General features: G+C 44.4%; 1 long non-coding RNA gene across 3 annotated transcripts in view; it reads right to left on the bottom strand.

The window, feature by feature from the left end:
- LOC125616554 overlaps positions 1-21,738 on the bottom strand; it is a 36,360-nt gene extending 14,622 nt beyond the window's left edge. The window contains exons 1-2 of one of the 3 annotated variants that reach the window (XR_007347250.1): positions 21,120-21,738; positions 19,771-19,947 (exon numbers count right to left, since the gene is read on the bottom strand). This is a non-coding gene — a long non-coding RNA (uncharacterized LOC125616554). Of the gene's footprint in view, positions 1-19,770; positions 19,948-21,119 lie in introns of those variants that run through there. The other 2 variants (XR_007347249.1, XR_007347248.1) reach the window with 2 other exon arrangements.
- Positions 21,739-22,645: the final 907 nt, after the last annotated feature.

Genomic DNA, 22,645 nt, shown 5'->3' with positions numbered 1-22,645 from the left:
GGTCCTCCATGATCAAGTCCCCCAGGACCCACACCCCTCTGCTTGGCATCATGCTCTAATTACCATGGTGCCTTGTTTCATGTCTCTTCCATTAGACAGGAGGAGCCATGGTGTGGGGATTCTCTGCCTCAGCTCATCAGGGTAGTGACTAAGGCTGTCCATGGACATTATGTCCCTCTACCTTCTGGGCGAAGATGAGGTTGCACATCATTGCCCCTGTCGCTTAGAAGAGGCCATGTGACTTCCTGTAGTCAATGGCAGGTAAGTGATAAAGAAGTGTGGCAGCAGGTGTCACATAGGTAGGGCACAATTCATAGGTTTTCTTTCATTTACCGTTGTCTATTTCTCATCCTCTATTCTGACTCCAGAATCTGATCACTACAAGAGCTGTCAGTACACTACGGAAGAAGCCCCTTTACCCCTACAGTGGCACCATGGCTGTGGTCTCAGGGGCACAAGAGAGGTCCACTAAACAACAGCAAGCTCACTCAGCAGGAAGCAATCTCAGAGCTCTAGGGACAGAGGAGGATAAGAGGGAATCCTTCCTCTAATGAGGCTCTGAGTTGATTTTTAGAAGCTATTTATGGGAAAACCAAGAAAAGCCAAGAGACAGAGTGAAGTGGGTATATGAGAAAAAGAATGACATGGGATTTGAAAAAAGAAGAACAAGAGAAATGTCAACCTGATCAGTACTGTGTCTCCTGATGGTGTTACTAATCCAAATGTGGAGAAGAATCACCCTGTTATGCTTTAGACATGAGGTGTCCCTCCAAAAGCTCCTGTGTGAGACAATACGAGAATGTTCAGAGGTGAAATGACTGAATTACGAGAACCTTAACTTGATCAGTGGATCGATCCACTGATTTGGATTAACTGGGTGTAACTGTAGGCAGTTACGGCGTGACTGCAGGAAGTAGGTGAATGAGGGCCTGTCTTGGGGATTCATATGTTGTCCTTGGAGAGTGGAGCTCTCTGCTTTCTGGTGGCCACGTTCTGAGCTGCTTTCCTGTGCCACACCCTTCCACCAGGATGTTCAGGCTCACCGCAGGTCCAGAGAAGTGGAGGTGGCTGACCATGGACTACACTTCTGAAATCATGAGCCAGAATAAAGTCTTCCTCCTCTACATTCTTCTTATAGGGTCTTTTGATGATGGAAATGAAAAAGCTGACTCAAACATACCCTTTCTGCCCAGAGCCACGTTTCCAAGGTGGCACAGTGACCATCAGAGAGCACAGTAAGTCCATGATCACAAGTTTCAAGAAAACAAATGACTGAAAAATCTATGAAATGCACATTGTCTCTGGGGAAATTTATGAAAAAAAAAAAAAAAGATGCTGGCTCAACATATCAGGCTGGAGAGCTGTTGTGAGAATACATAGACCCCGGAAGGAATAAAGAGCAGGTCATCACGTCAGATCTAATATGCATGGTGGGGAGTGTGGGAAGGAAAACAATACAGAAAAAAATGACTGCCGCTGAAAGGTTTAGCAGATTAAAAATAGAGGGTTGTTTTTTGTTTTTTTTAAAAAAAAGCTTTTGAGCAGAGCTTGAAAGCAAAATGTTGTAAGCAATCATTTCAAAGAGCCAGCAAAAGGTACAACTTCCACAAAGGTTGTGTGTCCCAACACAAACTTTTGCCCACCTCTGGGGTCCATCCCAATACCCAGGAAAATGGACTTTAGAAGGGGAGAAAACCCCAAACAGGTTCATTTGGAATTATCCATAAAGCAAAAATGTTCTGTACGGTACCTGTCTCTCCGGGACACCCACATGCAGGGTTGCTCATGGTCTATCTACCCCTACCTCACTATGTCCCCTCCTGGGGACTTCTTGATCCAGACCCCACAGTGTTTTGGGTTTTTTTCCAGCTCCTCATATTCCCATTCCCTGTCTTAGAGTCGCCCCTGGGGTTCCCTCTGCTGAGAAGGCTGCACCCACCCACCTCCCTCTGCACCAGCAGTCCTGCCGGGGGTTTGTTCAGAAATGTCTAGAGACATTTTAGTATGTTGCAGGCAAGAGGAAATGATATATCTACCTAGTAGCTAGGGCCAGGGATGCTGCCCAACATTTTGCAAGGCCCAGAAGGACCAACGCCCATGGTAAGAAATGCTTGGGCCTCAAATGTCAAGGGTAACAAGGTCAGGACACTCTGCTCTAGATATCTTCTAACAATCAATCTTTGGGGTTTCCACATAATGGTCACTTCTCCTAGAAAGCCTTCTTTGGTCTCCCTGATTAGATTAGGAAGATATTTTTTGCAAGTGACCTCGTGATTCTACTTTTTAGTGATTATCACAGTGGCGATCAATGAATGTTCTGGTGAGGCATGTACGTAACCCAGTTAAAGGAGTAGCTTCAAGGACATTCAGAAAGAAGCTCTTGCTGATAACAAATAGGAAAAATAAGGTCCAGAGGACAGTGAGAGCAATTTATTGTTTTCTTTATTCAGTGGCCATTCTCAGTAAATTTTCCCATTCTGTTTTCTCTCCCTTCTCTTCCCTAAGAGTCATCCAGACTGCTCCTTTTACTTAGCCCAGTTCCACCATGAAGTTTCTTAAAAGCAAGGTCTAAATTGGCCATTTCAGCTTACCTCTGGACTGCGCGTCCTTCAGGGTCCTGCAAACTGCTTTTAGAAACGTTTTTTTGTTAACAGTCACCTCTCATGGATAACTTGACCAGGTTCACCCATCCACCAAAGTCCTACTTCAATAGGGATGAGCACAGAGAGGACAACTCTGTGAGGTGTCCAAACAACTAACTTCTGTCTGCATGCTTGTGGGGATACGGCGGATGGAGGAAGCCAAGCGGGAGAAGAGGCCACCGACCTGGGCCTCAGCACACAGCTGCACCCGCTGCTCGTCCTGCATTCAACCTCTCCAGACCCTGCTTCCTCGCCTGTCCCCCATCACCTCTGCTGCTGGCTGATCGTCTCAGTCCACTTGGGCTGCCATAACAAAATACCATAGTCGGGGGGCTTACAAACAGAAATTTATTTCTTATAAATCTGGAGGCTGGAAAGTCCCAGACTGTTGTGCTGGTAGATGTGGAGTGTGAGGAGGACTCATCTCCAGGTTCATAGATGATTGTCCTTTTGCTCTGTCCTCACATGGTGGAAACAGTGAATGAATGGATAAAAAATAATGTGGCATATATACACAATGGAATTTTACTCAGCAATAAAAGAGAATAAAATCAAGGCATTTGCAGGTAAATGGATGGCGTTGGAGAAGATAATGTTAAGTGAAGTTAGCCAATCCCAAAAAAACACATGCTGAATGTTTTCTCTGATATAAGGAGGCAGATTCATAGTGGGGTAGGGAGAGGGAGCATGGGAGGAATAGATGAACTCTAGATAGGGCAAAGGGGTGGGAGGGGAAGGGAGGGGGCAGGGGGTTAGTAATGATGGTGGAATGTGATGCACATCATTATCCAAAGTACATGTATGAAGGCACGAATTGGTGTCAACCTACTTTATATACAGAGAAATGAAAAACTGTGCTGTATACATGTAATAAGAATTGCAATGCATTCCGCTGTCATTTATTTTTTTAAAAAATCAATTAAAAAAAAGAAAAGGTGGGGTTCACTCTGTAGTCCTTTCAGGAAGCTATTCAATCTCTTTTCTAAGTTTCCATCTCTAAAACCCCCATAGTAACTTATCACTTCCCCAAATGCTTACATTCAAAACTCTTGAAATGGGAACTAGAATTCAACATTTGAGTTTATGAGGGACACGGACATCAATCCACGGCACTTATTTGGGGCCTTATCCTTTCCTATGTTCTGTATCTTAGATAAACTTTATCTATGCTCCAGGGCACAATGGCTACTCCATCCAGCACCTGGTGTCATATGCTGTCAAAAAGTTTTCTGGTGTTTCTTCCTAGGCAACTGTAAGGTCTTGGAGTTAGGGACAGCCGTCTCGATTATTGTTACATTTGGAACTTATGCCTTTAGTTCCTAGTAGGAGCACAATGATCATTCTTCCATTTTGAAAGGGCAAATATTTATTAGTAAGATTCACCCTATTTTACAACAGAGAAGAATAATTTTACCCAAGTATATCCCAGTGAAACCCAGGTGCATTTTGAGAAATCATTCAGTTGTGAGTCTCTCTAAGACAAGGGTCTAAGTATAAACCTAGAACCCATTCCATTTTTTGAACTGACAGTCACAAAATTGGAAAAACAGTTGACTAACAAAGATATGGAAAAATACTTTACCTCATGAGTAAGCAAATGAGTACAATGATGCGGCAATTAAATAAGACCTCTACTTTTTTCTTGAAGAAAAAGGAGAATCTCTATGCTGGTAGGAGTGTAGGCCCTTCTCATTCATGTTCAAAGTGCAAATTGCTAAAATTCAGAAGTAAGTAGCAAGACCCTAGAAAACAATCGATATCAACAATAAAAATCCGTGTGTGTGAGTTTCAGAATTCAGAAGTGCTGTGTCGCTTCTCCATGTCTTCCCTTCCTACACCCCTTCCCGTTCCCCTTATAGTTGGCCTGACCAGGAGCCCAAAAAGGTGGCCTAGCTGAGCTGGTGATAGCAAGAAACCTCAGGACAAAATGCAATCCAGACTGTAAACCAAGGAGACAGGAACGAGGCGAAGTCCGTGGCTGCTGCAGGACTCGTGGGCGTGGTCAGCCCTTAGAAAGCGGTAAAGAAACCATTGGGGGTTGAAGTTCATTAAATACATAATTAGAGTCTAGTTTCTTGAAAAGTCCTAGGGGGAGATTAGACATGAATTTTTTTTTCCTTTATACTTTTTGGTTGTGTGTTTTGTTTCAGTATTCTAATCCTCCCAAATTTATCTTTTAAAAGCTAACATGAAGACCATTCTTTTTTTTTTTAATCATCATTCTTTACTCTTTAAAAATTGCTGGAAGCTATTCCGATATATTTCTTTTCCAAGATTTTACACAATTATTGCTAGACGCTCTTCATCTCTGAGGCTCTTGATTCAATCTTGAAAAGGTATTTATGGAGCACCTACTGTGTACCAGGCCCTGTCGTAGGCACTAGGCATGTCAACATCAATGTGATCCATCCTTGTCCAGTGGAGCTCAGGGCCCATCAGGAGAGACAGATAGTGGTGAAATGGAGATCCGTCAGAAGTGCCTTTCACACCAAGTTCTACAACGTCACAGGGGAGGAAGCAAGGTATCCCTCCCTGTCCAAATCACGTGTACAAAAAAAAAGGAGCTTGAGTTTAGCTTTGAAAAATGGCAGAGCACCGGGAAACATGTGATGCTTTGGACAAGTGTCCTCTGCCAGGCCCCATGCGTTGAAGGCTGGATTCCAGAATGTCCTATTGGAAGGTGGTAGAGCCTTTAAGAGGTGGGGTCTAGAGGAAGAGCGTGGGTCACTGGGGTAGGCCCCTGACGACAGCAATGGGACCCTGGTCCCTCTTTGTCACTTCCTGGCTTGAAGTCAGGGCTTTCACTCTGCCCTGGGCTCCCAGGACGGAGGCCGCCTCATCCCAGGCCTGAAGGCAGCCGCGGTACCCACGGATCAAGGCCTGGGGCCTCAAAACCATGAGCCCAAAGAAGGCTTCCCCCTCTAGTTCATCTGGGGAATTAGTCACAGTAACTAAACCCTGACAAATGCAAACATGGAAAAGGCAAGTGGATGCCACGCCACACAGCAGGGCGTACAGAGACCTGGAGAAGGGCCACGGAGAACCCCAAGAGCGTCACCAGCCGCGAATGCACGGGGCTCAGAGGGACTGGCCGGGGCAAGGGTGGCGCTGGGAGCCTGAGGTGAAATTGGTGACCGCCATCCCCCTCCCTGGTGTAACAGGGGTCACGGGGAATGTGAAGAAGCTCCACTGTGTGCAGCTGAGATCACTCAGGCAGCAGAGACACGGGGGCAGAGCACTCAGTCCAGGACACAGTGTGGAGCTCGAGAAGAAACGGGTGGGCTGGCCCGGGGCTGGCCGAGCGGGGCCAGAGGCTGTTTCTACAGAAGCCTCAGGTTCCAGCACCGGCCACGAGGCTCAGGGCACCTGTGCGGGACCTTATCTCACTTCACACTTGACATCTGCACACCTTCCCCCCCCCCCTGCCCCCCGGCTGCATGAAGAGGTGTAGAACTGAAGCAAGGAGACCTTGGCTTCAGAAATTAAAGCATCAGAATGCAAAGACCTAAAGGCCAAGAGACTTCCTGATTTGGGAAAGAAGTGCAGCCTGGTGGACTTCCGACGGGTAAATTGACTCCTACGGCTGATTTTTTTTTTAAGGAAATAAAATTATTTTATTTATCTTATAAATTGAGTAATACGATTACGATCACATATATCTATCATGTATAACACGATGTTTCAAAATCTGCACACGTAGTCAGATACATGATTTCAGTTAATTAACATATGCATTGCCTCACAGCTATTTTTGTGGTAAGGGCATTTAGAATCTCTTAGCAGTTTTCAAGAAAACAATAAATTTTTATTAATGATGATGATCATGTTTTACATTACAGCTCTTGAATAATTTCATTTATTTCACTGAAATTTTGTATTATTTAGCCAAAGTCTCTCTAGCCTCCTGGAACCACAATCTTCCTCTGTAAGTCTGACTCTCTGATATTCTTCGTAGAAGAAGGGTCATGTGGTATTTGTCTCTCTGTGCCTGGCAGGTTTGATTTAATGTAATGCCTTCCAATTCCATCCTCATTGTCACAAAGGACAATATTTCATTTTTTATGGCTGAATAGTATTCCGCTGGGTAAATACACCTCATTTTCTTTGTCCACTCATCCACTGATGGACACTTGGGCTGTTTCTGTGTTTTGGCTACTGTGATTAGCACTGCCGTGGACGTGGGGTGTGGATGTCTCTCTGACATGCCAGTTTCGATTCCTTTGGATCAGTAGCTATGTTTATTTCTTTGAGGAATTTCGTGGCTGATTCTATGTGAGAAGGTGACTATCAAGTCAGGGTTTACCTACTGCCCCTAGAGCAATGTCTCCAGCGGAGTGACTGGGGACAGTGACAGAGCAGCCATAGGAGTGGGGACGCCAGCCTTGGTCCCTGGGACTCTGACTCCTGCCCCTGCCCAGCACTGTACCATGTCCAGCACGCTGTCCACACTGCCCAAGCCACTCTCCCCATCCACAAAATGGGCACATTGATCAGGGGTTGGTGACGAAGGCACAAATGTCCAGCCCTTGCAAAGTGCTCGTCCACCTGGTGTGTAGTCCACAGTAAAGGTGCAGGTGGAAGGAACCCACAGCTGTCATCGTCCTTGACACTCTGAGAACTGATGGGTACTTTTTGTTTGTCTTTGTAGCACTGGGCTCAATGTCAGCCCAGGGCTCTAGAGCTGAGCTACGACCCCGGCCCTTTTTATTTTTATTTTGAGACAGTGTCTCACTTAGTTGCTCAGCCTGGCCTCAAACTTGTGATCCTCCTGCCTCAGTCTAACCAGGAGCTCTGACTCTAGGTAGCTGCCACCAGGCCTGGTGGAGGAGTACAGTTTTAATAGCTCTGATAACTGCCGCTGGTCTTTCAATTCACTGGATTAACAATGATCCTATGAGTGGAAGCAGGCAAAGACATTTATGCCCACTTTTGCATAATAAGGGGGTAGGTTCAGAGAGGCTAAACATAGATCTCAAAGGTTGCACAGCAAGTAAGAAGTAAACATAAGGATAGATTTCATGCCTTCAGATTAGATTTTATGTGCTTTGTAATTTTCACCCATCCTTCATTCCTTTTTTCCTTTTGCCAGTATTTATTGAGTTTTGATGATGAGCCAATCCCTATGGTAGATATAATAATCCACTTCCTAAGAATGGAGGCTTAAATCTTTCTCAGTTCTGCCCTTTGCTTCTTTGCCTCATCCCTTTTAGGACAGGGAATGTGGTCTATTCAACTCTCAGTGGAAACTCGTAAGAGCATGGCACAAAGTAAGTGCTTATTAAACAACTGGTAAATGGAATCTTGGATGAAGGATTAATTCTAATGCAATATGGTCCACGGTAACTGTCTTGACAATTATGGATATTAAGCAGAAGGAGGGTCCTCTCTATTTCACAAAATCGGAGATGTACAATAGTGCCTAGGCTTTGAAGTCAAATATGCCACTGTTAAATCCCATCTCTGTGTGACTGGGCAGCTCTCTCAACCTCTCTGCACTTTAGTGCCTTTATTTGGAAAATGAAGCCTACTGGGACTTATTTTGAGGATTGAAAGCACCCGGCTTTGTATATTGACACCTAGGAGGTGCCCAGTCAATGGAAGTGATGATGACTTCTGCAAGTCTACAGCAGAGTCCAGAGGGGGTTTACCAGTACCAGCACCCTAGGATGCAGCGGCCATCACCCCAACCAGAAGTGTGGCCGGAACATGCCACGGGATCCAGCCACACTCTGAACACAGGGTTGTTTCTTAGACTGAGAGCGGTTTGCAGGCCTTCCCACTATAGTGGGAGCGAGGAGCAGGTCCTGACCTCGGGGAGCTCCTGCTGCCCCGCTGAGTCATGCTGACTAGCCTAGAACAACTTGTGCCTGGATTGTTAAAGTGCAGAGGTCTGCAGGCGCCACGAGAGCAGAGTCCTGGCTTTTTATCCCCTTGCTACGAAGGCCAGAAGCACACACATAGAACAGAAATGTAAACACACTCCCAAAGCCTCTATTTGCTCTCCTTGGCCCATGCTTCCTGCCCACCCCCAGGCTCCCACCTCCCACCCCTTCAAAGACCACAAATGCAAATGAGGGAGAGCGGCAGCAGTTCCTGATCCCAAGAGGAGTTTGCACTTGAATCCCAGGAGATTTTAGCTCATTTGCAGCCTTTTTTTTTTCCGTAAGAACAGAGACAACAATTCGTTCTCGGCGTGGTTTCGGTAAAGTATGGAAATGTCAGTACAATAACGGAACTCAGAAATATGAAAGATCTAAAAGCTAGAAGTCCAATCAATAGAGACTGGAACAGTCCTCAGGATCAATAATAGGAAATCAATGAAGTCAAATTGTGACACACTCATGTTGGAATAGGCGCAGCCCCGGAAACTGTTGGTTTTAGTGGATCAGGACATGTCTACAGTAAAATATGTAAGGACAAAGGCTAGAAAACTACACAGCGCATCCTTTCAGTTACTAAATGGAATCAATAGACCTCAAAGCCTGCAGTGGGTTCTGTAAGGGATTCTAATAATTATTTTCCTTTATTCACATTTGTACGGTAATGCTCAAAATGACTCAGATTTAAACATGGTTTTTAAATGTGGTAGCACAGCTGATGTTCTGGGACCTCTGGAGTCATTAGAAAAATCCGCTCAGCGCTCAGGTAATAAGTACTCTTACCCTTCACGGAGTTCTGGCCATCCACGTCGACATGCCCTGCCCAAAGCCTGGCATACACATGCGACCACAGTGGCCCAGGGCTGTCTCCATTGCTGAATTTCTGGAGAACCATGACAGGCGAGTCAGGAAGGGAGAGCACAAATACCAGCCCTGCCACTAAATGGCGGTGGCCCCGGACTAGCTTCCTGTCCCTCTGTGTTCTTCAGTGGTTTCATTTGTAAGCTGAAGGAAAATCATTCCTCCACTCATTTGTTGGTTCACTTAGTCAAGAAGGCGTTCTCCAGAGGAACAAGTTCTTCCCAGGGAACTTATGTTCCGGTGGGGAAGGGACAGCTGAGGAAGGGGACAGGTATGTCAGATAGTCCCAGGGGCTGTGGAGGAAGAGAGGCAGGGAGAGGAGGGAGCGCTGAGGTCTCTGGAAGGGGTTGCAGCGGGTCCCTAAGTGAAGGCAGAGGAAGCCCGCAGTTGCTCCCCAGGGCGGTGGGTGCCCCCCAGGGCGGTGGGTGCCCCAGGCAGGGGCAGCAGCCCATGCAGAGGGTGCAGAGGTGGGAAGCCAGGGACTGGCCGGGGCGAGAGAGCCAGGGAGGGCAAAGGAAATGCAAGCTGTTGCTTTTCCACTGCAGTTTAACCAGGGTGCATGGAGGGCTGCTCTCAGGTTCCAAACGCACTTGGGTTCTGAAGTCCAAGGCCCTCGCACGGGGAGTGCGTTTACAGAAACTCCGGTGGCTCTTTGAAGGGCCGCTGAGCAACTATTAGCTGATCCCACTTAACAAACAGTGACACAGTCACCAGGCATGTTTGTGCCCAAGCAGGTGATGATTTTCTCTCCGCTGGCTCCAGTCAAGGACTCTCTGCTTCCAGATTCCAGGCTCCAGGTGACGTTGGGCACAGGGGGTCAGGTGAGGAGTGGAACAGGTCATGGGCCGGGCAGGTGACAGGATCTGCCTTAAGCTGGCGTTTCTAGGAGCCTGCGTGTCAGCCACACAGCTTGAAGGCTGCAGACGGAGTCGGACGATTCATCCATTTCCAAACCCTTGGGAAAGGCATCCATTGTTGGCTTTTTTGCAATGTCTTTTCCTCACCCCCACAGAGGTAGCTATAGCTCAGGAAGAGGAACTGGGATGAAGGTAAGGGGCAGAGAAGAAGCCATTACTGTCATCCATGATGAGAAGCCTTATCGTTTATTGTGCACTAATAGTTGCATTTCCAAGCAGAGGTTATTAATTAGTGAAATAACAAGGTGATTTGCATTCATCCCCATTCAGAAAAGAATCAAAACTATTCCAACCAACCACACATAGGTAATTCAGCCTCATTATTTTTGCTTTTGAATAGATTGGGAAACTGAGGCAGAAAATTTTAATGCGTCATAAAAAGAAGTAGAGGAAAGAAGGTTTCCTCAAAGCTTCGCAGAAGTCAAGATTCCATCACGGAGGGCAGGGCACTGAGGTGATGTCGTAGGACACTGAGATGATGTCAGAGTGACATGTTAGGTCACAAAGATGAGACAGTGTTACGTGGGCAGGGGGATGACGTCAGCCTTACCCACCGTGAACTTGTGATCTAACCTGAGTCAGTCTGCACCCATAGAATGGGGCTGCAAGTCCCTGCCTGACCACTGTCCTGCAGAACATAGGAGAAACACACAAACCCCGCAAAGCAGATGTGACTTGTGACCTGACTGCGTGCTGCCCGGAGCCCTGGAGATGTGTCTTTTCAGGAGCACGTGGCTCTGCCTTAACCTAGAGTGTACAGATGGTTCCAGAAGAATTTTTATCCAGGGCAGCTGAGATCATGCTACTATAGGAAACCAAATCATCTATTTTAATTTTTGATTTGTTCTTTTTAGTTTATACATGACTTTATAATGTGTTTTGACATATCATACGTACGTGGAGTGTAACTTCCCATTTTTGTGGTTGTACATGATGTGGAGTTACACTGGTCATGTACTCATATATGAACATAGAAAATCAAGTCTGATCCATTCTACTATCTTTCCTGTTCCCATCCTCCTCATTCCCCCCGACTCCCGCTCCCCCCACCCCAACCCCTGTCCAATTTGGTGAACCTCCACTCCTCCCTTCTGGCCCCCACCTATTGTGAGTCAGCATCCACAGATCAGACAGAACATTGGGCCTTTGTTTTGGGGGGGATTTACTTACTTCACTTTACATGATAGTCTCCAGTTCCATCCATTTACCAACAAGTGCCATAATTTTATTCTTCTTTAAGGCTGAGTAATATTCCATTGTGTATATGTACCCCATTTTCATTATCCAGTCATTTGCTGAAAGCACCAAGGTTGGTTCCATAGCTTAACTATTGTGAATTGTGCTGCTATGAATATTGATATGGCTGAGTCACTACATTATGCTGATTTTAATCCTTTGGGTATATACTGAGGAGTGGGATAACTGAGTCAAATGGTGGTTCCATTCCAAGTTTTTAAAGAAATCTCCATACTGCTTTCCAGAGTGCTTGCACCAATTTGCAGTCCCACCAGCAATGTATGAGTGGGCCTTTTCCCCCACATCCTCACCAACATTTATTGTTACTTGTATTATTCATAATTGCCATTCTGACTAGAGTGAGATGAGGTGTCTGTGTAGTTTCCATTTGCATTTCTCTAATTGCTAGTGAAGTTGAACATTTTTCCCCATATATTTGTTGATGGATCGTATTTCTTCTTTTAGGAAGTGTGTGCTTAGTTCCTTGACTCATTTTATTCGTTGAGCTGTTTATTTATTTGTGTTTAGTGGTAACTCTTTTGAGTTCTTTGTGTGTCTTGGAGATTAATGCTCTATGTGAGGTGCAGGTGGCCAAGATTTTCTTTTATTCTCTGGGTTCTCTCTTCACGTTCTTGACTGAGGAAACTGCAATCGTCTTAAGGAAAATGTCAAAAGTCTAGTTCATGCATGAGGAAGAATCCTAGCAGGTTCATCTTCTGTTCAAGGATCGGGCCAGAAGAGCTGGGGGCAGAGTGGGTCATGCATGCTACCTCCACAGGACTGGGTTTCTGGAAGGAAGGGGATTTGTAAAAGTTGGCAGGACTACTGTGACTGGACCCTAGCTTTGTAAGACGGAGAAGTCCCCATGGCTCGTTCAGCTCTTGCAGCCCATACATGTAAAATGGCATTCACAGGTACCACTATCTACTTATGCACATTAGGATAACATGCATTTTAGATTGACATAAATAGCACAGATGGCGAAGGAGGATTTTCCACATTAGTTTGTGGTCTTGTGTTTTAAACAAGGGTCCGTCAGTGTGAGGCAAAACAGAAGAGGGGGAAAAGTTCTTTGTACTTTCATTGTAATCTGAGATAAAATCTTTTTAAGAGAAGCTGAGCAAGGTTTAGATGACAAAGTGGAGATAGTGTTTAGCCAGAATCCTGAGCCAAGGAGCCCCTGACTAGCATGGTGTCCTTACCCCACCCAGGGCTCCTCCAGAGGCATTTTGCTAGGTCTCAGCCAGGTCCTCAGCAGGTACGGGGACTGTCATCTCTGAGTCTTGAGTTCAGCCACCCCAAGAGTCTCATCCCAGAGTCTCATCCCAGAGAAAAGGAAGCAAATGTGAGACGAGGTGGGTAAGAAAAAGTCACAGGGCATTTGGAGTCAGGGATCTGAGTGTGACCTCAGGTAAGTCATTCGGCTTCCCCGAGCATCTTCCCTTGTCTGCTAATGTGGATCTCAGAGGCTACTCTGCTGGCTTGTTGTGACATCACATTTTGAAAGGAAATTATACATGAAAGAACTGATAAGGAGGGAGACAGCAAAGAAACACCCTGTTCTCGCTCCTGCTCCCCTTCTGCTCCTGGATGCTATTATTGGTATTCTTATCATTTGTATTGTCACTGGAAGCCCAGAAAATACCCTCTCATTTCATCTAGGACTCCATCACACAAATCCAATTTGATTCTCTTGATTGGGCTCTCCAAGGATGGAAACAGAGGAGATGGTCTTGTATTGGCATTATCTCTCTTAAAGCGGCATTCATCTTTCTGACCAAGTTGAGTGAAGACAGGAAGCAGAGCGGCAGGAGGCTTTGTAAGTGTCTCTGTTTATCAATTAGAGAAATAACGGAAGGATCCCATGACTTCCCACCTGCTGCTTGCCACCGACTGGAATATTCTATTCTATTGCCTTGAATTACTTGCGATAAGGAGGGCGTGCTGGTTAAACATTTCCTAGCTCATAATCCCCTTATTTGTATAGGACACCTGTTCTCCCAAGGTCTCACTTTACCCTACAAATATCTCATCCTCCAAAAGACACACCCCGATGCCATCGATAATCAAATCTCCTCTGAAGCCTCAGTTTCCAAAAGAGGCAAACTTCTCTGGGTGCCTTTCTCACCCAACCCCTTGAAATATAGTGGATCGGAGGCTAGAAAGAGACTTATCAGGAATGAGGAGGTCTGACATATAGGGCTGGGGACAGCAGGTGTATATTTAGATGATGATCGTCATGATCATAATGATGATGACCCTTCTTGATCACCCATACGACATTCAGTTCATACGTCTTGACTGATTAAGGCCAAACTGGTTTGGATACTTTTGATATAGGTAATCCAGGCACCTACTAAGGACAGTGTAGACTTCCTGGTGGTAGGATGTGCCCAGGATTGGCTGCAGCCTGGGGTCTGCCATCAGCCTTGGCCTTTAAAGGCAAAGGTGTTTGCAGGTGTATCTTCATACAACAATGTGAAAAATTAGAAAATGGAAACAAATTTCCCTTTTTGACTTCCTTTTTCATTATAAGGAAAGTTTTCCAGAAGCCCCGTAGAGGACTTCCCTCATGTCTTATTGACCCCATGCCCAATTTTGAGCCATTCACAGGCCAAGGGGAAAATTGCCACTACTGGCTTGAATTGGTGAGTGCGTGAACACACACACACACACACAAAAGCACACACATACATGTGCGTGCACAGTGTTCCGTGGCTGGGGCAGAGGAGGGACCTGGACTCCCTTAGTGCAGAAAAATGCCAGTTGACCTGCCATGGTTAGGGGTCTATTGACAAGGAAAAATTGGGAAGAGCAACTCTCAGGTGGGCAGCTGTTACCAGTCCTGTTTCACATATGAAGAAGCAGAAAACTTCTGAGTAGTCGTCTGCCATCTTAGTTGAAGGTAGATTAACCATCGTGCCAAAGAACTTAAAAATGTCAGTGGCCTCATGCAATAAAAGTTTACTTAGCACTCATGTCCTCGTCTGAGGACAGTTGGGGGAGGAGCTTGGGTAGTCATCAAAGGACCCAGACATCCTTTGCCAGTGGATCCACGCTCTTTTGTGTCCGCAGAGCCCTCCATTCAGCTGGGGATAGAGAAGGAGCAGGAGGACAATGGTCCATGGGAATTTATGGGCCAGGCCAGAAGGGGTTACGCCTCTCTCAGCTCACATCCCCTTGACTATGGTTCAGTCTCAGGGCCACTCCTAACTGCAAGGGAGGCTGAGAGTGTAGCATAATGCAGAAAATGGACAGGTAGCACTTTCCGTGGTCACAGAACTAGTGGCACAGCCACCACGTTGTGCCAAGCAGGTCTGAATGCACAGGTACAGCCACACCGCCTCTTGCTCTGGTCATTCTCCTGCCTGAGTGCCACATTTACTTCCCAATTCATTTAACTTTCCTTTCAACTCATTGCCAGCTCACGCTGGTTGTCATCTCATCCCTGTTCCTAACAGAAGGCCCCCAACTGCTCTTAGACCAGATCTTTCCTTGGGTCTCCGTTTCTTTGGCTTCTCAGTAACAGCAGATTCTGTTGAGTTCCTCTTCCCTCTGTTCGCAGACACTGTCTGTGTCCATCTGTCTGTTGGCCAGTTCTCTCTCATGGCTGGCTCCTTTTCCACCTCCTCTGTATCACAGTCCTCTGCCATCGGCGCCTCTCCCCATGGACTAAGATCACAGTTCCATGGTTAACTGGGTTCCATGCTAACTCCCTGACATTTGCTCTGTAACCTGAGCCTCTCACCTGGCCACAGGCAGTAACTCAGTTGTTGATATTATTGCTGTGGTGACTTATTTATATCCACACCACTCTTACTGTCACTCCTACAAATAGTTTAACACGTGCCAGATATCATGATAGGTACTTTAAAATTTTTGTCTTTGAATCTCTTAAGAACCCAACTGGTTGGTTTTACCACTAATACTACCACTGTTTTTTACAATGTAGAAGATTGGAGACAAAAATTGATTGCAATTAAATAGTAAAACAGGGGCCCCAAAGCAAACAGTGTGTCTTCAAAGCCAGTGCTGTGGGCCCTTCAGTCCCATTGTTTCTGAGCTAGAGGACTCTGAAAGCCACATGCTCCAAGTTCCCTTCAAGCATCCCGAGTCTGGCACAGAGCTCAGCGCACAGTAGGATCAACTTACGCTAAACTCATCATACCCCAAAGCAAGCAGGTCCTCCTCGGCCCGAAGCCTGCCATCTCCCAAGTTCTTCCTGTTTTTAACATTCCTTCCCTAATCACTTGTGATGAAATTGCTGCACCCTCGCGGATGTATCCTCTTGGGGAGACCCCTGAACAACAACAACAGTGGTTGACATTTATCAGACATGGACTCTGTTCCAGGCGCTGCTTGTTGCATACTACCCAGTGATGCAAGTCCCATGATCGGCCCCATTTTACAGATTGGAGATAGGGTAAGAATTCAGCTTTCCGGCTCCACCACCCACATTCCCCGTCCTTAACTCTGTTGCCTGTGGCCATGCTGGTCACTGGAGCATTCCTTCCAAGTCTCTGGACTGCATTTGTCCCTTCCTCGTTCCGGTTGCCAAGCCTGCGGATAGGTTCTCAAGGAGCTGGTGGTAGAAACAGCTTCTTCCCAGGCTGTCACTAGCTCCGCCCCTGTGCCTTCCCGGGGAGTTAAACTGACTGGACCTATCATTGACTCTCTTACATTTTCCTTCTTGTTTCTGCCTTCATCTTGTCCATTCATAGCATCTTCCAGAACGTTTTGCTTTTTGTTTTGTCAAGTCAGAAGACTCCTTGCGTCCACCTGGGTGATATTTATCATTCTCCACATGATTAAAATTTTGGAGGAGTATCAAGTGGGACTGTAAAGTATCCTGCACATCAAACTATGAAAAATTGTTCCATATCAATGGGACACCATCTGCCAGGACTCTTCTCGTCACTCCAGCCATTGCTATCAGCTTTGGTGACTCATGAAAGGCTCTCAGCCAAGGCTCACGGGAAGTAACATGATGGGTAAAAAGAATACAAAGAACATCGACTTTGGATATATTCATTCGTGGAACTATGACTATTTAATAAAATGAGCATGGATCTATCAAAATACCTGAAGAGATGTTGAGAGAACTGAACGCTCCATCAGTCTTTAGTATAGTACCTAGCCTATAGACAGTGAGTCACATACATAGAAGTTCAAATATCCACTTCCTATTGAACAAGTAAGAGTGCAAAAGAATTCTCACTCACGTTTCCTATGCTATTGCTAAGCCATGGCTCCTCTTCTGTTAATTTACATGGCGGTCTCCCGGAGTCTGCCTCTTGATGTGTGGACCATGAATCTCGAGTAGTTCTGCTTTGGTGTGGATCCTGCCAAGTGTTGGTTGTGGTCAGCCCTGCCTTCCCCTCAACATCCACCACCTACCCTGTGCGTGGCTCTGGGCTGGGCTCCATGGGCCCCATAGCAACCAATAGATGTGTCACCCCAAAAGAAAGAAGTAGCAAGTGTGGAAATAGGTACGTTTGAGAAGCATAGGATAGCACGGAGGAGCACACCAAAACAAAGCACAACGTGTGTACAAATGACATCCACGTGGTCCCCTGTCCCTTGTTAAATCCTGCTCTTCTCAGGATGTTATTGAGTCCAGTTACAGAAAAGAAAAGAAAAGAAAAGCTCAGTGATTTAAATAACACCAGGGAGGGGATTTTGTTTTTATATTCGTTTTTGTTTGTTTTTGATTTATATCACTGATAAGTCCAGGGATAACTGATTTTAGGAAAAGCTTCCATCTAGTGTCATGAGAGGATCAAGAATCATTCTTTTTCCATTTCTCAGCTTTTTAATTGCTGAACATCAAATCGATTATTGAAAAGCTCTTTCTCTCCTGGTCCCAAAACGACTGTCCTTGGCTGCTGAGGACCCAAACTTCCTATTTTATACAGCAAGAAGGAGTGTATCAAATAGAAGTTCTGGGGGCTGGGCTGGGGCTCAGGGGCAGAGCACTCACCTAGCACCTGTGAGGCACTGGGTTCCATCCTCAGCACCACATAAAAATAAATATACAAAATAAAGGTACTCTATCTACAACTAAAAATATTTTTTAAAAAAATAGAAGTCCTGGTTTCTAATTAGACTCCTGCAAGACCTGTAGCTGTTTGTGAGCAGAAGAATGGATGTCCAGTATGGAGCCATGGCCCCCACCTCTAGACCCAGATCAACTTTCCTAAAGCAGAAGGTCTGCCTGAGAGGGGTCATGCATTGGCATCTTGTGACCCTCTTCAGATTTATGATCACTGCACAATTGCTGCACAAACTGGGTTTCTGTCTAAACTTCTACCAACAGCAAATGAAGGCTGCCATTTCGCCACTTTCTCCCTAACACTTGTTTTTTGTGTTGTTTTGTTTTGTTTAATTAATGTTAATATTGAAAGACATGAAATGGAATCTTATTGATAGGAATGAGCCATTCCTATCCTTTTTTTCAAAAAAGTGTCCATTTAAATAATTCGACTATGCCATACTTAGGTCATCGCCTCCCCCAACCCCCGTATATTTCACACACCAGCTTTTACTCTCTTGCTTCTTGTTAATAATCCCTCCCAGTCTGTGTCAGTCCACTTTCCTGTTGCTGTATTCTCCATGCAGATGTATGAATTTCAAGGTATTTAAAGGCAGCACTGTTTCCCTTTGCAGTTTGGAATTTTTTTATACCTTATTGAGAAGCTGCTTTCCTAGCTTTTCTATCCCAAGGTAGTGAAAATAACCTTTTATATTTTTAATCTACAGGTTTTAGATTTTTGCTCTTCACTTCTAATTTCTCCACTCACCTGGAACTGGTGTGGATCATGTGAGATAAAGACTCTATTTATCTACTTAATTGTTGAGTTCAAATGGCCGGGTGTTCTAGTGCTGTTTATTGACCCTTCCTTTCATTCCTGATGATTTACCAGGTGCTAATTCTTCAGGTTAAAATGAGTCTCACTCTGGGCTTGGTTTTCCACTTATTATCGTGAGTGTTCTAACTTGCTTTCTTTCGATTTTCTCCCTCTTTCCCCATCTTCTTTCAAGTTGACCGGGTTCCTTGATTCACACTCCTTTCCTGATTCAGCAGCTGCAATGTCTATGTTCTGTTCTTTAGACTCACTTAGGCTTCAGGGGCCAACATTACGGATCCCTGCAAAGGACACCATGTCAGCAGGCTCTCACACCTGGTCACCTGTCTCCGAGCCTTTGGGTTCCACCTGGCTGTAACGCCTTCGTCATCATCTTGATTCTTTCTGTAGCAGGTCTGATTTAGATTCCTGTGCGTGCTTCCTCCTTTATCTGTGCCTCGTTCCTCTTGCATTCTTCTGGTTCATCTTTCAGCATTTTGCAAATATCATCTCACTAATTTCCAGACTCCGCTGCCAGCGTCCATCCATTGCCAGGTCATGGTAGGTGATGTCTCCTCCGCTGCCTGCACCTACAATCATTTCTTTGTGTTTTGTGTTCTGTATTTATTTCTTCATTATGTGTCAAATTGAAGTTGTGTTGGTTTATTTGTTTTATTATCTATAGAATTCAGTGTGCGCTATTTATTCTGAAAAATTATATATTTCTTCTACTTGGGGAACTTCTAAGCTATGATCTTTTCTTTAAACATTTATTTTAGTTGTAGATGGATATAATATCTTTATTTATTTTTATGTGGTGCTGAGGATCGAACCCAGTGCCTCACACATGCGAAGCAGGAGCTCTACCACTGACCTACAGCCTCACCTCTGAGCCATGATTTTTTAAAAATGTTGCTTTCCTCCCATTCTCTCTGATCTCTTCTCTGAATAACTTTATATATATATATAATTTTCTCTATCCTGCATACCTTTTAACCTTTCTTTTGTATTTTCTGTGTCTTCATTTTATTGAACCACATTCTGTATAATTCCTCCAGATCTATGTTCACAAATTCTTTCTTCATCTAATTTATTGGGAACTTTTTCCCTTTCACAGTTACTTATTTTTCACTCTTGAGAAATTCTCTTGGTTAATCTTTGTTTTTATAAAAAGCTCCAGAGCTTTGGGTTATAATTCCTTTTCATTTCTCTTTAATAAATTTGAATATTTTTTTAAAAACCCTTCTCGTATTGTTCTATTACATTGAGTTCTTGGGACACCATCCCCCTAAGTGGTGGCCGCTGGCTTGTCTTCACGGCACACTGGTTTGTAATTTGTGACTGTGAGCTCATCTTTAGTGGAGATTGTTTCTGTCGCTGTTGGGATCAGTCAGGCTGAATTAGAAACATTTTATTTTTTTTCTTGGTGATAACTACTTGTTTTTTATATCTAGAACTACTTTTTATATCAATAATTCTGCTTGAGATTCAATCCAGACCCATCACCTGAAGTAGTATCACCTTGAGTTTCGATTTCTCAGGAGACATTTCCCATCCATTCAGGAGTCTGGGGAGAGGACAAGTTTTTATATCAGTATTTGGATTTTCTTCATCACCCTTTTCATATAAGTAGTATCTCTGTAGGATCCCATAAGTTCCACCTCTGCACTATGCTCGGGCTCAAGAGTTGACCTCCCGGATCCCAAAAGGTCATTCAAACCTCAGCCATCAAGAGAGCTGGCACCCGCACCCAGCTCCATGCCTTATTGCTGCAATCTCAGTTCATGACCAACTTGAATTCAGTCTTAATTTTGGATATTTGGAGATTTATCTCTCTTTTGAGCTTGCTTACACACTTTTAAAAAGATCATTTCACTACATGTATATACGTGTGCGTATTTAATGTGAGGCTACACTGCTATACTTTTGTATTTTTTGTTATGAAAAGCTAAATTTAAAAGTCCTGTAAAAGTCCTTTTATCTGTTTATTTATCTACCTATCTGGGTATATCACTCAAGAGCTTGTGAATTCCTTATAGACATCTTGTTGTTCTTAGTTTTCACAATGACCACAAACATTGATAAATTCTAACTCTCGTACAAATAGGAATAACAGTAAGTAAAAAACATTCTGTATTCCTGTTTTCTTATCTAAAAACACTCTACCAATATAGAAGTGTTATGCAGAGGAAATAAAATTGTTCATGAAATAATCCCTGATTGATATCTAATATGTGAAAAGAAAAAAACAACAGAAAATAAATACCTGAAATAAACACTAATTAGTATTACTAAAAAGTTTCTAGAAGTGTATGTATGTGAGTCAATAAAAGAGCCTTGGCAGTTCACACCTCGAGGGCTATGCTTCCAGATTGTGGAAAGCAGAGTCTTTTCAGTACAGCAGCAAGGTAATGTAATTTTATAAACAAAGGCCTGTGGGCCTTAGCTCGTGCCCAGGCACAGAGAGCACCGAGCTGCCAGGCCTTGGGATGCAGGTGGTGTGTCCTGGCTTCCCTCCACACTTTACCACCAGCATTAGCTCTCGCTTGTCAGATGTGCCAGAATGAGACAATAACCTGCCACCCTCCTCTGAGAATATGATGATCCCCATTTAGTATGTCATGGTACTGGCACATAATCACAGTGTCATCTCTTCTAATATTGGAAGACAAAGAGCAATTTGGGTTAGCAGGTCTCAGGCTAGAGAACTGAAGCTGAGGAGTAAAAGCAGGTTAATACCTTACGAAGAACAAAGCTGTCGAGGAGGCAGCTCCTGAGGAGATCTGAAAAACCACTTCCCATCGCACACGTGTGGTGCTCACCTTGCACGTGTGTGTCATGGGCTCATCGGAGGATGTTTCCACGCCGTGGGCCTCACCCAGGTTAAGCTCTTCGGCTGTCCTTTAAAGTCGCCTCTTGTTGAAAGAGTGGAAAATCAAGGTAGCATCTTGCAAAGCCTGCCTTGTTTGGGAAACGGAAGTGAGGCTGGGTAACCAGGGGGCGGGGGAGTCAGGGCTTGGAATGGGCCTGTGAATTTCCCCATTTGGTTTCTCTCACAGTGACCTGGGCAGCCACTCCATGTGACCGGTGTCTAGACATGAGAAACAGCTGGAGGGTAGGTGAGGAAGGCGAGAAGAGATTGGAAGGAGACCTGGTAAACATCCTCTCTCTTCTGTTGCTCTCTGGGGCAAGAGTAGACTTTTTTTTTTTTTTTTTTTTTTTTTGTGAGGTTCCCAAAATGCAAAGTATAGGTCATCAATTATTTATCAATCATTTATTGAACCCTTTCTCTGGGCCAGTGCAAGTGAATATTATATGACCAGTGTGCAAACTGTTTATTTTTATTATCTCACTTAATTTTCAGAATACTGCAAGGACAGTATTATCTCATGTCCTTAGGAGCTATGTTAGGTTGCTTTTCAGTTGCTGAAAAGCAGAATTTTGCTCAACATGAAGGCATTGTGATTTAATTGAAAACAATTGGGCTTTGTAGCTAGATAAACCTAGGTTTATTTCCCAGCTCTGCCACCCATTAGTTTTGTTACCGTGATCAACATAATTTAAACTCTCCTAGGCTCAATCTGCTCATGCATAAAACAGGGGTGATAATAATTACCTCATAGGATATGCACAGAATTAAAATGAGATACGTTTACATAAAACCTCTTAGAAGTTAACATTTATTGAGCACTATCTTCGTGCCAGGCATGTGTTAACCACTTTATAAACATCTTATTTAATTCTTACAACACACTCTCTAAAGTACCAAGAATTCCAATTTCTTTTAAAGAAATTAAGGTTCATAAAACTTAGTTTTTGCCTAAGGCCATTAAACCAGTAAGTGCCATAATTGACATTCCAAGCCCTTCTGTCTTGTTGTGTTGTGGCCTTAACCACCATTCTTCAAAGGATTTGGAAAGTCTGAAAAATAGGGGAAATATTCACCATTTTTTGAGGTTTTTGTACAAGTAGTTCCTGTACTGTAAAGGAAGTTAGATGCCGTACTTTCTAAACCACTTTCCAACTCTGAACCTTGTTTGTATAAAACAGATTTCTTAAACCATTTAGGAAGAAGCAAGTGTGTTGGCCACATTTTCTTGGTTTGAACTTCAAACTAAGTTTTTCCAAACTGCCCAAGGCAGACACCTACTCCTGCACCATCTTAGAAAGAAGACCCCTTGGTCCAATCCCAGGTCTTTTTGGTTCAACTTTTGTTCTCTGAATTGTTTTGGACCACCTCCTGCTTCCTTCTCCTGACCCATCAC

This window comes from Marmota marmota, unplaced genomic scaffold (assembly GCF_001458135.2).
Source record: "Marmota marmota marmota unplaced genomic scaffold, marMar, whole genome shotgun sequence".
Lineage (NCBI taxonomy): Eukaryota > Metazoa > Chordata > Mammalia > Rodentia > Sciuridae > Marmota > Marmota marmota.
This window is presented reverse-complemented; position numbering and strand designations above follow the sequence as displayed.